Source organism: Physeter macrocephalus, chromosome 20 (assembly GCF_002837175.3).
Source record: "Physeter macrocephalus isolate SW-GA chromosome 20, ASM283717v5, whole genome shotgun sequence".
Taxonomy (NCBI): domain Eukaryota; kingdom Metazoa; phylum Chordata; class Mammalia; order Artiodactyla; family Physeteridae; genus Physeter; species Physeter macrocephalus.
In genome coordinates, this window is record NC_041233.1 from 29,212,087 (window position 1) to 29,227,864 (window position 15,778).

The following is a 15,778-nucleotide window of genomic DNA, read 5'->3' on the forward strand; positions in this document are numbered from 1 at the left end:
GGTCTGGAAAGTGCCTAGCCTGGTGGTTGGCACAGAGTAAGAACTCAATACATGCTAGGTAGTATTATTATGACCTCCTAATTTGTGAGCTTGGGGTGGTAGCACCTGCCTTGCCGAGTCATCTTGAGGATTAAATGAGATGAACTACGTAAGTGCTGAGCCCAGATTTTGACTCATAGCAAAGCCGGCCTCATAGTGACAATAGTACTTTGTCACTCATGTTACCATCACAGAGGGAGGGTCCTGCCCGTGGAGTGCATGAGACACAAACTCCCAGGTACCACTTTCTTGACAAACATATCAGAGACTTATCCTGGCCCCTTTAATTTAAAATTTTGGGTTCCTTTCTTTTTTTCTTTCTTTCTTTTTTTCTCCTCATCCCAGTGAGGTGTAGCAATTAGGATACTTTCAGATGCATTTAACAGGAGAACCAAGTAAGATGGCTTAAAGGATAGAGAGATTTATTTTTGCACATTACAAGAATAGTAGAGTGGTAGCAGCATCTACTGTAACCAGAAAGAGTTCAGAGCCCAAAGCCAGACTGCATAAGGGGGAATAACTGCTAGCTTTATGACCTTGAACTAGTTACTTAATCTTTCTGGGCCTCAGTTTTCACTTCTGTAAATGATGCTACCAGTAGTCCCTTCCTCAGTGGGCTGTTGTGAGGATTAAATGGATTAATAAATGCAAAGTGATTAGAACAGCTCCTGGCTCGTGATAAGTGGTACATAAGCATTGATTGTTATTTATGGCAGAGCTAGGATGGTTCTGAGGCTCATCAATATGGGGACTCAGTGACGTGAGCAGGCATTGAATTTTTCCATTATCTGCTCTGTCATTGTCATTCTGACATTTTTCCCATTGTCACTCTGCCTCTGACTTTGTCCTCAGGTTTGTAGCCTCATGGTGCGAGATGGCTGCAGCTGCATCAAGCATCACTCCTCATACAACACTATCCAGAGCCAGAAGAGAGAATATCTTTTTTTTTTTTTTTTTTTTTTTTTAGAGAAAAGAAAGTTTTTCCAAATGACTTTCTTGGTATCTCATTGGCTAGAAATGGATCAAATGAGTAAACTAACCACTTGGGGGAGAGGAGAATGGAATTACTGTGATTGGCTGAGCCTAACCCAGATTCTGCTTTCTGAACCACTCATTCTTGGGCCAACTGGGGGTGTATAGGGATAAAGGAGGGAGTGGAATGATGAATTAGCCAACAGTGTCTGACTTAGGGTAACAGACGTGGGGACCCAGCAGTGTGACAAAGGATCTGCCATCACGCCAGGTTCGGCTTTGCAGGCCCTGAGATAAGATTGGCTAGTCCTGAAAGCCTCTCTGAGTTGGTACTGGCTGCCACCTAGGCTGCCAAGGGCAGTTCAGATGGAGGCCTGGAGAAAGCACGCCAGGACCGAGCAAAAGCCTTGTCCGCGGTCGCTCACGATAATAGCAACTTCTGTTTATTCAGTAGTAACTTCCATTTATCCAACCTCACCTTTTCTCCCCCATAATCTAAGTGGTAAATACTATTTTGATTTTCATTGGCAGATGAGAAAGCTGAGGCAGAGAGAGGATAAGTAACTTGTTTTAGCAGATACTCTTGAGGCCTGTCCACAACCCTTTGGTCCTTCCTGGAGGTTGCCTGCAGCCTTGGTGGACAGTGGCTGTACATGCCAGTAGCTTCCTGCGTCAAGTTACCTATGTGCAGGGCAGCCTGGGAGTGCCTGGAAGTTAATGTGCCTGGTGACAACCCTCAAGAGTTGGTGGATAAACACCCCAGCTTCCTTGGCCCTCAGGGGACAATTCTGAGGTGTCTTCTATAGTCACTCAAGGTGTGCATGACAGTAGGAACAAATGCACACGCTTATGGCTCTTCCCTCTTTGCTGTCACACTTTCCCACTCCCTCACCTGGACTTCCTGGGATGACCTCGCCCAAATCCTGGGCTCAGGGTCTGCTTCGTAGAACCTGAACTAGGACCCTTGTCTCAAGCTACAGAGCGCGTCGGTGATGAGCTGGGAGACATACCAGGCTACCAGCCTAAGTCTGAGCTCATGACCACTAGCCATCTTGCCTATCAGCAGAAGAATCAAAAGAGAAACAGGAGACCTCAACCTCAAACCCCAAACCCCAAACCCCACCCATCTTCAGCCTGGCCTGTGCTTGTGGTGGAGCGATCTGCTGGTGTATTAGCTGAGCACAGTCCTTCCTGTGGGTGCAGGCCTGCTGGGCTCCGACAGCTGGCCTTGGGGGCTCATAAATTACCTGATGGGAGGGGACCAGTGACCTGTGAACTGAATCTCAGGAACAGTTCGGCCTTCCACAGCCGGCTTCAAAGAAGCGATTACGGACCATCCAGGAAATAATACCTTTCATGGAAAAGACGGTAATTATGGAGCATTGAGTAAATAATACGTGCTTTTAAAAAGTCTGCAATTATGTATTTATCCTATCTGTAATTAGGGAATTTTTAACGGGTGCATTATAGGTAATTTAAAAATAAAATAATGACACCACTCAAAACAAACAGCCCCAAACAAAGACAATTCAGGCTACCCCAAACTCAGCTGACTGATGGTTTCAGGGAGAGCCACTGTCTTTGGCTTCATGGAAACCAGATGGCCCATGTTCGGCTTGCGTGTGTGAGGTGAGCTTGACCCCAACCTTGGTTTGACGTCTAGAACTTCACTGATGCTCATGTTCTCTCCTTGACTAGGCCTTTCCTTGACAGCCTCAATTCTCAGAGATTTCTTCTTTTTGTGACACAGGCAACAAGTGACTAGTGGGCACCAGCAGCTTTTCTTGCCTTGATTCTTCTGGAAACTTCAAAACCTTGATGTTCATTATGGTAGCCACTAGCCATTAAATAGTGTGGCTATTTACATTTAAATGAATTAAAACTTAAAAAAAGTAAACCTTCAGTTCCTCAGGTGTACTAGCTGCATTTCAAGTGCTCTAGAGCTGCACACAGCTGGTGGCTACCCTGCTAGGCTGCACAGATACAGAACATCTTCACTGCATGAACAGTGGACAGTGTTGCTTCTCTGGTGCAGACCTGGTCTTGACAATCACAGTGAAAGGAAGCGCCTTTCCTTTGTCTGGAAGTTTCCTCCCCACTGTTCTGCCTGGTGAATGCACCTCTATTCGTCCTTCCTTCAGGAAGCTCCCCCTGACATCCCCAGTGGTCACCATTCCCTTGCTCTTCTCTTGTACTTATGACACTCTTTTGCATGGATCGTTTTCACTCCAGTCTCCCCTAGCCCTGGGGAGCACTGTTTCATTCATCTCATGACCCCCAGTCACAGGCCAGGATCTAGAACGTTGGTGGAGAAGTCCCAGCTCAAAACTTCTGTGAAAGCCTTTCTCCCTTCTCATCTGCCTTGTTCCCCAGCTCAACGTCTGTCTTATCACACTTGGGCACATCAAAGACAGACTCAAGGGAGTTCCCTGGAGGTCCAGTGGTTAGGACTCGACGCTTTCACTGTCGTGGGCCTGGGTTCAATCCCTGGTGGGGAGCAGAGGTCCCGCAAGCCACGTGGCACGGCCAAAAAAAATATTACAGACTCAAAGGCATTGTGTCCCCAGAGGGAGTGACCCCTGCCCTGCCCATAGTGCCCACATGTGACTCCTGTTAGTTAGCACTTGTCACCGCCTGGCATTAGGGAGTGGGTGGGTATGGGCCTCTGAGGGGAAGGCACACCCAGGCAGGACCCCAGACCCTGATTGGTGCGTTTTTCCTGGAGACGAGCCTCAGAAGCCTGACCTGGGAGCAGGGAGTCAGGGCAGTTCCTGGCGGGTGGGCTGGCGAGGACGCCAGGTGGCAGTCAGGACATGGCCAAGGTGGACAGGCCAGCAGGCATGCGGATGGGATACCTGGAAACAAGTTCCCAGTAGTGGAACCTCTTTCTCCTGGTCTCGGTGCCCTTCATGCCCTCAGTGGGGCTTTTTGGGGAGTTACGTTGGTCTCGCCGGCGCTAAGCGAGGCCGAGGTGTCTCTTGGGGAGGTAGAGTGGGAGCCGAGGTCAGACCTCCCCCCCGGAAGCTGGGTCTCAAGGTGACGGTGTCTGTGTGCCCTGGCCCAGCCTCCCTTCCTATACCGAGGGCGCTTCTGGCCGAACCTTGCAGGCTCTGAGGTATAGCTCTTTTTCCTTTGCCCTTTTTTAGGGGAGCAAGATTACCTTCCCATGGCCCTTCCACCTGATGTCGTGGGGAGAGGGATGACGTCTTCTTTACTGAGAACTACTCTGTGCCTGGCCCCACTGGGCACTGCACTAAGACCAGGTGCTTGTGGAATGAGGCTGCTGACCAGCTGCGTGACCCACAGTCCACCCTTTCTGAGCTTCGGGCTCCTTTGCTGTGAATGCCCCCATCGCGGCCCTGTTGTGGACGTTACATGAAAGAATGCTTAACCTTTTCAGTTAAAAACTCTATTTAAAAGTTTACGTAGCTGGTATATTTGTGTATTCAAAAATAAAAATAAAACTAAAGGATGGTAGAGTAAAAACCTCCTCCGGCCCCCCTGCCGCATCTGTGCATTCCTTCTTCCCAGCTAGACACCACTGCCAATTTCTCATGTCCCAGAGGGTTTCTTTTTAATGTGTTTACGTTAAAGCAAACACAAACGTATATTCATTTCTCTCTGCTTTGCACCAACAGTAGCATAGTGAGCATGTGGCTCTGAGCATTGTTTTCTGAGCTGTGCTTCAAGCTACAGGATGCTGTGCACGTGGGAGATATTCACTCTTTTGAAAGACAGTCCCCCCGGATGAACCCACAAGGTCTCTGAGAGCACGGACTGTGCATCCTTCTTCTGTGGCTCGCCTCAGGGCATGGCCCAGGGCTGAGCACAGCATGACAGACCTTTGGAATCAGTGGAATCGTCTTCTTGGTGAATTTGGTGGCGTCTGTTTCTACATCGTAAAATGGGCTCAATGAGAATCCCTTTCTGAGAGGGTTGCCGTTGTCACGACGCAACAGAGTGCCGAGTGTACAGTGCCCGGCACACAGTAGGTGCTCAGTAAATGGCAGAAATAAGAGCGATGAGTGGCATCAGTGTGGCCATGACGGAGTTGGGCTGGGAGGGCGGCTCGGAGCACCCGGCGTCTCCCCTTTAGCTGGTGGGGTGGGCAGGTCTGGGGGTGTAGCTCACTCCGGTCCTTGTTTACAGCAGAGCTGGGAGCTCTCACCTCCTCATCTGTGTCCTTTCAGAGGCCAGACTATGGGTAAATCCTGCCAGAGTAGCGGTGTGACAGTTGGAAGGAGCCTGTCAGGCCCTATCAGGATCCGGAGACAGGTTGTCCCGGCAGAGGCTTATGAAGGCAGCGTGTGTCACTCCCCAGCATGCCTGCCCCAACCCCTACCTCCAGGGCTTCTAGGAAGGTTAAGGACCCCCTTGTCACAACGTCATTTGGGTGCACTTACACGTGTCCACTAGAGCCCCTCAGAGCCCACCAAAGCTGTTCTCAGTGCTGGTGAAGAGGCAGGGGGAGGACCCCAAGGCCTGAACGTTTTCCTGCCCTCCTCCGGCATGACAGAGTGGAGGCCCAGACAGGATGCGCCCAGATGGACCTCACCTCCAGCCCGCCACCTCTGGCCTCTGCCGCCATAGCAGGCCCTCACTGCTTGTTCTGTCCTCTCGGACCTGTCTTCCTCGCTGTCCCTGGAATCACTGACTCACAGATCAGCGCCAACTGCCTTTCTCCTGGGCTTACTTGAGTGCATGTCTGGCCTGATTCCTCTGCTAGCTCCAGAAAGGCTGGGTCGCTTCATCTGCCCCGAAGTCGTTGGTTTGGGCAGCTCCCAGAGCCAGGTAGAAACGACCTCCAGCCCCTCTTACAATTTAGGTAAATGCTTCCTATCTTTTACTCCCCAGCACTAGTCTCACCTCCTTCAGCTCCACTCCTGACCACCTCTTCTTCCTCCAAGCTCCTCTCTATTGTTGGACACCAAGCATCGGGCAGTCTGCCCTGAACTATTTCCCCAGTGTCACTTTCTTCAAAGGAAACAGGATACTATAGTAAAGAATATGGCCTTCAGAGTCATAGCGTCTGGGTTCAGATCCCTTACTAGCTGTGTGTCCTTTGGCAAGGCGCTTCACTTCTCTGAGCCTCAGTTTCCTTGTCTGTAGACAGGAGTAACTGTACCTACCTTACGGGTGCTGATTGAATGAGCAGATGCATGTAAATTACGCGTGGTAGCTGGCACAGAGTGAACAGTTGATACGTGTTAGCTGTCAGTATGATACCATTGATGTCTGATTACTACCACAGGAAGAAATACTCTGACCATCATCCCACCCACCCCCATAGGAGAGAGGCTGGCCTGGTCAGGGACAGAGGAGAGGATAGTGGCAGTTTATTTTGGGAATATAGAAGAGATCTCATCTATTTCACTGTACTCCCCCCCAGGCCTCCCTACCCGCCCTCTGGACCAAATCGCCTAATCCCTTTCCCCCAAAGGGATTCTCAGGCTCCCAGAGCCCAGATCCATAAACCTGGGGCCCTGCAGGCAGGTGTCGGCCACAGGAGTAGTGGGTTTACAAGGTAAGAGCATATAAGATGTGACAGGCCGGAATTAGCAATGCAATTCCTCTGTCATTTTTATCATTGGCCCCTGCAGGGAGGAGCTGATTAAATGGATATTCAACTCTTTGCATTAATGTGCATCCAACTTCAATTTGCATTTCATTAGCTCCACAAAAAGCATAATTTTATTATTTGCCATTGGAAAGCAGATCTCTGCTAACAAGCAGTTACACGCTGTTACTGAAATATGATGTGACTGACTTGCTGTGCTGTCTTGCTGGCTCTGTCATCCTCTGCCCCTCCTCAGACTTCTGGCTCTGTTGAGGGGGACAGTCTTAGCCTCATCATGGCAGACTATTTTCTCCTTCTAGCCCCGATCCCTTAGAAGGCTTCTCTGCCTTCCTGTGGCCACCAGGTGGGGACCCACTGGCACCATTTTCTAATGCAGCCAGGGAGGCAAGGGTTGACTGCTATCTTTTTGGACAGTCGAGGCATCACTAATAACAACAGTGCTATCACTGCCCAAACAGTATATCCACCATCATAACACCACTGCCATTATTGCCATTATTATTACCACCACCATCATCACTTCTATCACCACCACTCTCATCACCTCTGCTACCTCCACCATGTTGGTGCTACCTCCACCATGTTGGTACTACCATGGCCACAACCATGATTATCATCACCACCATCATCACCCCTACCACTATGCCACCACCATTACTAACCACTGCACTAACACCAACACCATCTCCATTGCTCTCACCACCTCATCATCACTTCTATCACCACCACTCTCATCACCTCTGCTCCACTCTCAATGTTGGTGCTACCTCCACCATGTTGGTACTACCATGGCCACAACCATGATTATCATCACCACCATCATCACCCCTACCACTATGCCACCACCATTACTAACCACTGCACTAACACCAACACCATCTCCATTGCTCTCACCACCTCTACCACGCCACCCCAATACCTCTACTCCCACAGCCAGTATTATCACCATCAGAATTATCACTGTTTTCATCATTATCACTGCCATGATCTCTGCCATCAACACTGCTATCTCCATTTCTTCCCTTTCCATGAGTACCTTGACCCTTGGTGATGTTGATGGAACAAGCAAACTGAACGCCGCCCTGAAGGAGAGCAGGGCCAAGGTGACCAATGCCATGAGGGATCTGGAGGATGAAGCAGAGGGAAAGGAGAGTAAAGTCAATACAGTGAGAGCCTGACTTTGGAGGTAGATAGAGATGATCTCCTGAGTGAGTTACTTTTCTGAGTCTTAGTGTCCTTATCTGTTAAGTGGGGTAATAATATCCTCCTCATTGAGTTGAGTATTTATTAAAGGAGAACAATGTACACTGACGATCTGTGTAGTGGACACTATCAGTTCTCTGCTTTGGATCCCCTTGGATCTCCTTTATAAGTTCTGTGTGTCCAGCCCGGCTTCTGTTGGCTTCTCTCCTAATATCTCAAAGTTGCAAGCTTCTTGAGAGGACCACTTTTAGGCTATTGCAGTAACTTCACCCAAGAGGTGCTGAGAGCAGGAAGTGTCCTCAGAGTGGCCTATAAGCAATGATCAACAGAGGCAGGAGTATGGAAACCTAACTCCTTTGATTTGAGGTCGAGCAAACTTGGCGGTATAACCTACCCTCTAGAGCGCCCTGTAGGGTAAGGCCGTGCTGAGACTTCACCTGTAATTGTATCAGTGTGTAGCTTCTTTCCCTTCCCTGTCTTGCTTCCCTGACTCCCTTAGTGGGTTCTCCCAGGAGAAATTTTGTAACACATCACTTGCACAGGAATCTTCATCTCAGGATCTGCATGTGACGTGGTACATAGCAGGATTTCAGTGTGCACTGGTTCCCTTCCCGCCCCGCTCCATTTGTCAAGTGTATTAGTTCATAGCGGGCTTTCACATATGTTGTTCATTGGAAGTGTATGCTAACCCTGGCAGTTTTTTTAGAGTGGGAATTATTATCCCCATTTTACAGATGGAAAACAGAGGCTGAAGTCATAGAGCCTGTAAGTGGAAAATGTGGGACATGAACCATATCTTCTGAGATTCAAGTCTTCCTGCTTTACCAGCCTGCAGAATTTTGAAACTAAGGGTGAGCTCAAGCCTGGGCCAGCATCTATGAATGATTATAGGTCAGTTGCCAGCTAGAGAGTTCTCACTCCAATCTTTTTCTCCCTCACCTTGAGCTCCTCCTTCTCAATCCCTCACCTTGAGCACCAGTAGCAACACAATGGGACCACTGTGGAAGAAGGGATGACGTTGCTGGTTTAAAAGGAAAATCATGCAGTGAAAGGGACCCTACTCCTCTGCTCTTGTGCAGTGTGACCCCGGGCAAATTGCTTAATCGCTCTGAGCCCTAGTTTCCCATTTACTCCTCCCAACCACTCGGTGAGGCAGGGACTATTATCATTCCAATTTTTCAGATGACTGAAAGTGGTAGTAGATGTTCTGAGAAGGGGAAGATAGATCAGAACAGAGAACAAGTCACTCTCACCCCCTTCTCCCAGCTCGAGAATCTTCTGAGCTACATTCCTGACAAAGTACGCCTGGCTTTAGCTCAAAGATTTCACCACGCCAGGGACCTTGCACTCTTGCAAAGCGACCCCTCCCAGCTCAGCTCTTTTCCCACACAGCCAGCTGGCCTTCCTGTGATTTCTGCCCACTGGGTCAGGTTGAATTTTGGGGGTTGCTTAGAATGACCATGCCCATCAGGGATTTGAAGACAAATTCCTACACCCTCAAGTCTACTCTTTCTCAGGTCAGTCCCAGCAAGGAAAGGGTAGGGCAGCCCCTTACTCATCACTGTCACCCCCAGGTCATTCTCCTCTGGACCTGTGCTCACCAGCCCTCTAATAAGGAGAACCCTATATCATGTTGGAACTGTTTATGTGCCTGACTCCCCCATGGGATGTGCTTTTTGAGGGTGGGGACCTCATCTTAATTCTCTTTGAATCTCTAGGACCCAGCCCTGGGTCCGGCCCAGAGGATGTCCTCGAGAGTAGCATAAGAAAGTGGCCCTTGGAGTCAGACAGACTTGCATTCAAATCCCAGCTCTACTGCCTCTTAGCTGTGGGGTCTTAGGCAAAGTACTGTTCTTCTTTGAACCTCAGTTTCTTCATCTGTGAAATAGGTCTAATAGTATCACCTACTACACAGGGCTGTTATTAGGATCAAAGGGCATCATGAATGGAGAATGCCAAGTCCTATACTCGGTCTGCAGTGAGAAGCATGTGGAACTGAGAAGTAACCAGCATGTGTTCCCTGCTGCACCTGGGTGGCTGGAGCTGGACATGATCCTCGGGGAGTATCTGAGCAGCCTGAGAATTCTGAGCCTTTCACCTGCCTAGTCTTGGCACCATTCTCACTCTGCCTGGTGCCCCGCAGATGGCTGTCTCCCAGTGGAGTCGCCGGGTTGGAGAGGTCCGTAGGCAGCAGATGCAGACAGAATGGAGCAGACTTGAGCGCCGGCACTGATCACCGCAGTTTGACTGCATACACATCTCTAGACTTCAAGGCAAACATCTCTGGCCAAACCCACTGTGGAGATCCTAAATTGGCACCCTGTGGAGTGAGCTGTCTGATTATACAAAGGCAGTATTTCTGGTTTTCAAAAGAACTGCATAATTTAAAATGCATAAGACAAAAAGTGGGATTAAGGTGATCTGATAGGCTCTCCAGGCTGGGGTATCAATTATGCACACTCAACTCATAAAGCCTTATTTGTGAGATTCAGAATTTATTATCTGTCTGAAGCGCTAATTACCAGGTTTCTCCCTTTTAGTCTTACAGGTCTCTTTTCAAATTTATTTTCTTGTTTTTTTCCCCCAACTGGGGCCAAATAACTCCTGTTCCTGAAAGGGAAACTGCCTCCTTGGGAATGAACAGAGGGTGGTATTTGAGTTTGGCTTGGCCCATTCTGGACACTTTGGGGAAGCAGGAAGGAGGGGAAGAGGATTCGGATGTATACATTTGAATAAGTGGGCTGTTTCCATTTTTAAATTTTGTCAAATTCAGGTATGTTTATTGTTTAAGGAGGCAACTACTTCTGTGTAGTGTACCTTACTTTTCCTTTTGTTTTCCCCAGAGCTAATAACTATCTTGTTCTTTTGCTTGCTTGCCTATATGTGTGATGATCACTAATTCAACTCCAAAGTCTTTGCTGCCTCTGCCTTCTCCCAGGCTTTCACATGCATCAGACACTCTATCAATTTCATTGTCCTGAAATAGTGTCACCCAGACTCTCTGACCTGGGCCTTCAGAACTGGCAGTGCCCTATGCCTGACCATCGCCTCATCTTGCGGTCTTCCTTTACTACCATCCTAGGGATGCCCTTCCTATCTCTCCTTTGTCAGAGTTTCCTATATCTTCAGTATCCCTCTATTTTAGTTTACAACTTTGCTTTGTCAGAGCACATCCTCCAATAGCTTTCAAGAAAAAATCCACGAGAGGCAAAAATTTTGCCTTTTGGAAAATCACACTTGTTAGGTATTGAGAGGTGGCTCCTTTTTTTTTTAAATGTGAAAATTTTTGCTATTATCTTTTGGTTTCCAGTGATGTGAAGAAGTCAGTGTCATTCTGCTTCACAATTCTGAGTATACTACCTGCTTTTTTTTCCTTGTGAAAGCTTGAGAAAGCTTGTGGGCCCTTCTTGTCGCCAGAAGTCTAAAAGTTGACCTTCAGACTGTGCTGAAGTTCTATTTTTATCCATTGTGTTGAGCACTTAATGGAACTTTTAGTTTACAAACTCATGCCCTCTATTTCTGGGAAATTTTCCCAAATTATTTCTTGGATGACTTCCTTCCCTCTGTTTCTTTGGTTCTATCTTTCTGGGAACTCTTATAATTATATATATTAGACTTCCTGAATTGGTCCTCTAGCTTTATCATTTTTTCTTCCTTTTCCCTTTGTATTTTTGACCTCTTTTTTGAAATCTCTCTTCAGCTTTCAATCATTTTATTGAGTTTTACCACTCTTATACATTTAATTTTTAAAAAAATTGTATTGAAGTATAATTGATTTACAGTGTTGTGTTAGTTTCTGCTGTCCAGCAAAGTGATTCAGTTATACACATATATATTCCTTTTCATATTATTTTCCATTATGGTTTATCACAGGATATTGCATATAGTTCTCTGTGCTCTACAGTAGGAACTTGTTGTTTATTTATACACTCAATTTTCAAATTATTCTCCATATTGCCCCTGAGTGATTGTGCTAAAACATAGATTCATCGTATTGAAGCCTTCCATGGGTCTATATTGCCTCAAGAAGTCCCTTATTTTTGGTGACCTACAGGCCCAGCCTGTTTCTCAAGTCTTATCACGTTAAGCCTCTCTGGGTAGCCAAAGCTGCAGCGGTTCCAGCCAACTCACCACACTGCACACACGAAGCAACCTCTGGCCTCCGTGCCTTTGCTCTGCTTCTGCCTAGGATTTTCTCGCTTTGGCTGCTACCACCATTGACCTTGGCTTGCCTTTCCCACTGGATGGTGAGGCCCCTGAGGTCAGGAGTTAAGGCATAGTCACATCTATTTGCCCAGCACCTACCAAGCCCCCGGCCCATGGTAGGTGTGTGTTCAATCAATACTTGAAGATTCTTGATAAACACATGTGCTTGTTGAGTGTGCTCATGTGTAAACCTCTGGACTAGTCTCATGGAAATCCAGGGATGATTCCAACACAATCCCTGCACTAGGGTGGTTACATAAGGTGGGGTGAGGACCCACCAGGGTGCTCATGTGTGCTCCTGCGTGGGCATGTGCACACACACACACACACACACACACACACACACACACACACATTGTGTCTGTGCATGCAGACTGTGGTCAGTGTACTAGGATAGAGACACACAGTGTGCAAGGAGAATTTCTGAGAAAAAACCTTCCATCAAATCTATTTAAATGAAACACCAAAGCCTTCATAAGAGGTGTTGGAGTATTGCCTCTTTGGACAAGCATGTGGGCTTGGATGTTTCTGCCTGAGCCTCTGCCTTCCTAGGTGGGCCTCACCATTTGGTCCTTGCTGCTGCCTCTCCCGGCTGCTCTGTCCCCCTCTCAAGGACAGGCTGAAACCATTTTCCATTTGCTTCAATGCTGAGCAGCAGGCTGGAGTTTCAAAAAGTCCTTCTCTGTAATAAATTGGGAAGAGCTGAATTCTCCCAGCTCAGGTTAACCTTGCCATGGTGGCGTCCATACTGTCCAAAGGGAGCCATGTTTTAATAGGATTTATTTACTTATTGAGCATGTTCTCTATGCCAGGCACTGTGCTAAGTGCTCCAAGTATGTGATCTCATATGTGAGATCATGCCCTCGCAACAGAGCTGTGGGCTAGGTATTGTTGTCATCATTTTATGCATGAGGAAACTGAAGTTCAGAGAAGTTAAGTGATCGGGTCAAGGTCACACAGGCCGAAAAGCCAGCCAGGACTCAGATGCAGGTCTGATGACTCCATTCTTTAACACAATAAGGAAGAAAACAGGAGAGAAGGTGGGCACAAAGGTTCTCATTTGGGACTCCTGTCTAGGGGCTCCCGGCAGTAGGCACCTCAGGGAACCAGGGCAGAGTGATGGGGCTATGGGGGTCCCTGCAGCTTTCGTCCCCGAGCCAAGGCAAGACAGAGGTGTGACCCTGGGAAATCACCATCTCTTCCTACTGCACAACTTGCAGGATGTATTGGGGTGAGGGCATTGGTGAGGAATACGGTTGCCCCCAGCGGTTGCCTCATTTATGGCTGATGTTGTCAGGCAGGTGCAAAGGCAGCAGGAAGATTTAGTCATGCAGCTTGAAGGTGGAAGGGGCCTCAGAGACTGTCCAGCCCAATCCCCTTGCCTCACTCCCCAGGAAGAAGTGACCTGCCCAGGGCCACCTGGTGAGTGGGGGCAGGGACTGGCCCACCCCAGGGCTCCTGTCAGGGCACTTCAGAGAAGCCTCTCTGGCTCTGGAGGGCAAAGGACTCCACCGAGAACATGGCTCAGATTGCCCAGAGAGGACCAAGAACAACTGAAGATGAGTTGGGAGAGCAGGACGTGATTGCCACTTGTGTTTTTAAAAAAGAGGTGCCATTTGATCACTTTTTGTTCCTAAGAGCAACTCCAGCAGCCAAGGAAGATGTGCCTGAGGAGGGCTTCATGGTGGAGACAGTTCTCATTTTTGAACCTTCTAAATAGACCCCAGTCTTGTCATTTAAATACTGCTGGGGCGTGGGGGGAGAGTGAATTGGCCCGTCATTATGGGAAACAATTAGACATCATCCATAGAAGTCAGAGATGCTCACACCCTGTGTCCCACAAGTCTGTTCCTCGGAGTAGAGCCTAGAAAATCTTGTGGCCATGTGTTCCGCGAGATGTGTATGAGAATGTCAACACAGCATTACCAGGGATAGTAAAATAGAAAGACATGACCCAGATGCCCATCACAGTAGAATGGATTAGTAACTCACCTTTGTTCATACCACGGAGAATGAGCGAATCACAGCTTCAAACAACCTGTCTATATCTCAGGAACAGAATGTTGAGTGAGAAGAGCAAGTCTCAGAGGAATACAAGGAGTGTGATTTTATTTATAGGAAATTAGATCAAATGCAAAATCACTGTTTAGGGGTACAAACATATACTATAGTAAAATTATAAAGAAGAGCAAAGGAATGAGAAGAGCCAGGTTTCGGATGGTGCTGTGTGGTTACTGCTGTGGGGAGGGAAGGGACAGGGATCATGGAGGGATACAGGGGCCTAAAAGTGTTGTCAGTTTAGTGCATTCAGCTGATGGTGGGTACATGGGTGAGTATATGAGTGAGTTATAGGGTGATGGGTATATGGTTGGGTTATGGGTGTTCTTGTTTTAAACTTACACGTATTTTATAATTGTTATTCTGTATTCCAATAAGTAACAGATTTAAAGGGAAAATTTTATGAAATCTAGGTAAACAAACAAACAAATTATAAATCACTCATTTTTTTCACCCCAAGGCAATGAACACAGGTAACCTTTTGCTGTAGATAACATTCTGGGCTTTTATTTACTTATTTTTGTTTGTTCATGCATCTGTCTCTACTTGTACCTGTGTCCATCCTGAGACAGAGCTGGGACCAGGGGGTAGACCTGCTGATTCCCCTTCCCCACCCCGAGAAGTTGTCTATGCAGAAGGGAATTTACTTCTTTGCAGTTGAATGGAGGAGATTTTGGAGATTTTTTTTTCAGAGGGGTGGCACGTGGCTGGGACAAGAAGGGAGACCCCTGTCTGGCCTGAAGAACTGGGTTTTGGCCCAGATGGGAGAGGGGATGGGGCAGAAGCTGACTGAGAAGCATTAATAAAAGTCGTGGTGAGACTCAGAGCTCAAGGAGGCCCGCTTTGGGGTCAGGTCCAACACAGTGTCAGTGTGGTGCTAGAACTGAGTGGCAGTGTGGGATGGCACCAGGGAGCAGTTCCCAAGGTGGGCAGTCTCCACAGGAGAGCGGGTCAGGTTTGCTCCTGAGGACCCGTGAGGTACCTCCAGTGTCTCCCAGCAACAACTGGGAGAGGTTTGCGGAGGGAGGTGATAACACTTTGAAGTTATGCAGGTGGGAGCTCAGAGCCACCAGGATTTGAATATTAATGCTAATACAACTACATTTATATGCACAGGGGTCATTAAATAATATTTGATTGAATAATTTTTAATGGTTGCCATAGTATTCTATTGTTTGGATGTATTGTGGCAAATTTATCTGTTCCTTTAATTAAGTTGTTTCTCTTTACAAGCAACCCTGCAATAAATATTTGTGAACATTTGTGATTATTTCCTAAGGAGACATTCCTGGAAATAGACTTACTGGGGCAATGGCTTTGCAAAATTTTAAGGCTTTGGATACAAATTGCTAAACTGTCCTCCACGATTGTGTGAATTTACACTCCCACCAGCCGTAAATCAAAGTACCTGTTTTCTTACACTCTTGCCAATATGAGATATTATTATATAAAAATATATTTTGTAAATTGAAGGGCCAAAAATCATAGTGTCTCATTTTCATCTGCATTTCTTTGGTTTCCAGAGAAAGTAAACTTTTTCATGTTTATTGGACATTTATTTTTTGGGCATTATTTGTTCATCTTTTGTCATTTTTTTTCCCGTCTGAGCATTCATATTTTTTCTAATGCAATTTGAAGGATTGTTTTTATATTGAGGATATGTCTTTTTCTACCATATGATTTGCATTTTTCCAGTTTGTCTTTTACATATTTATATGTTTT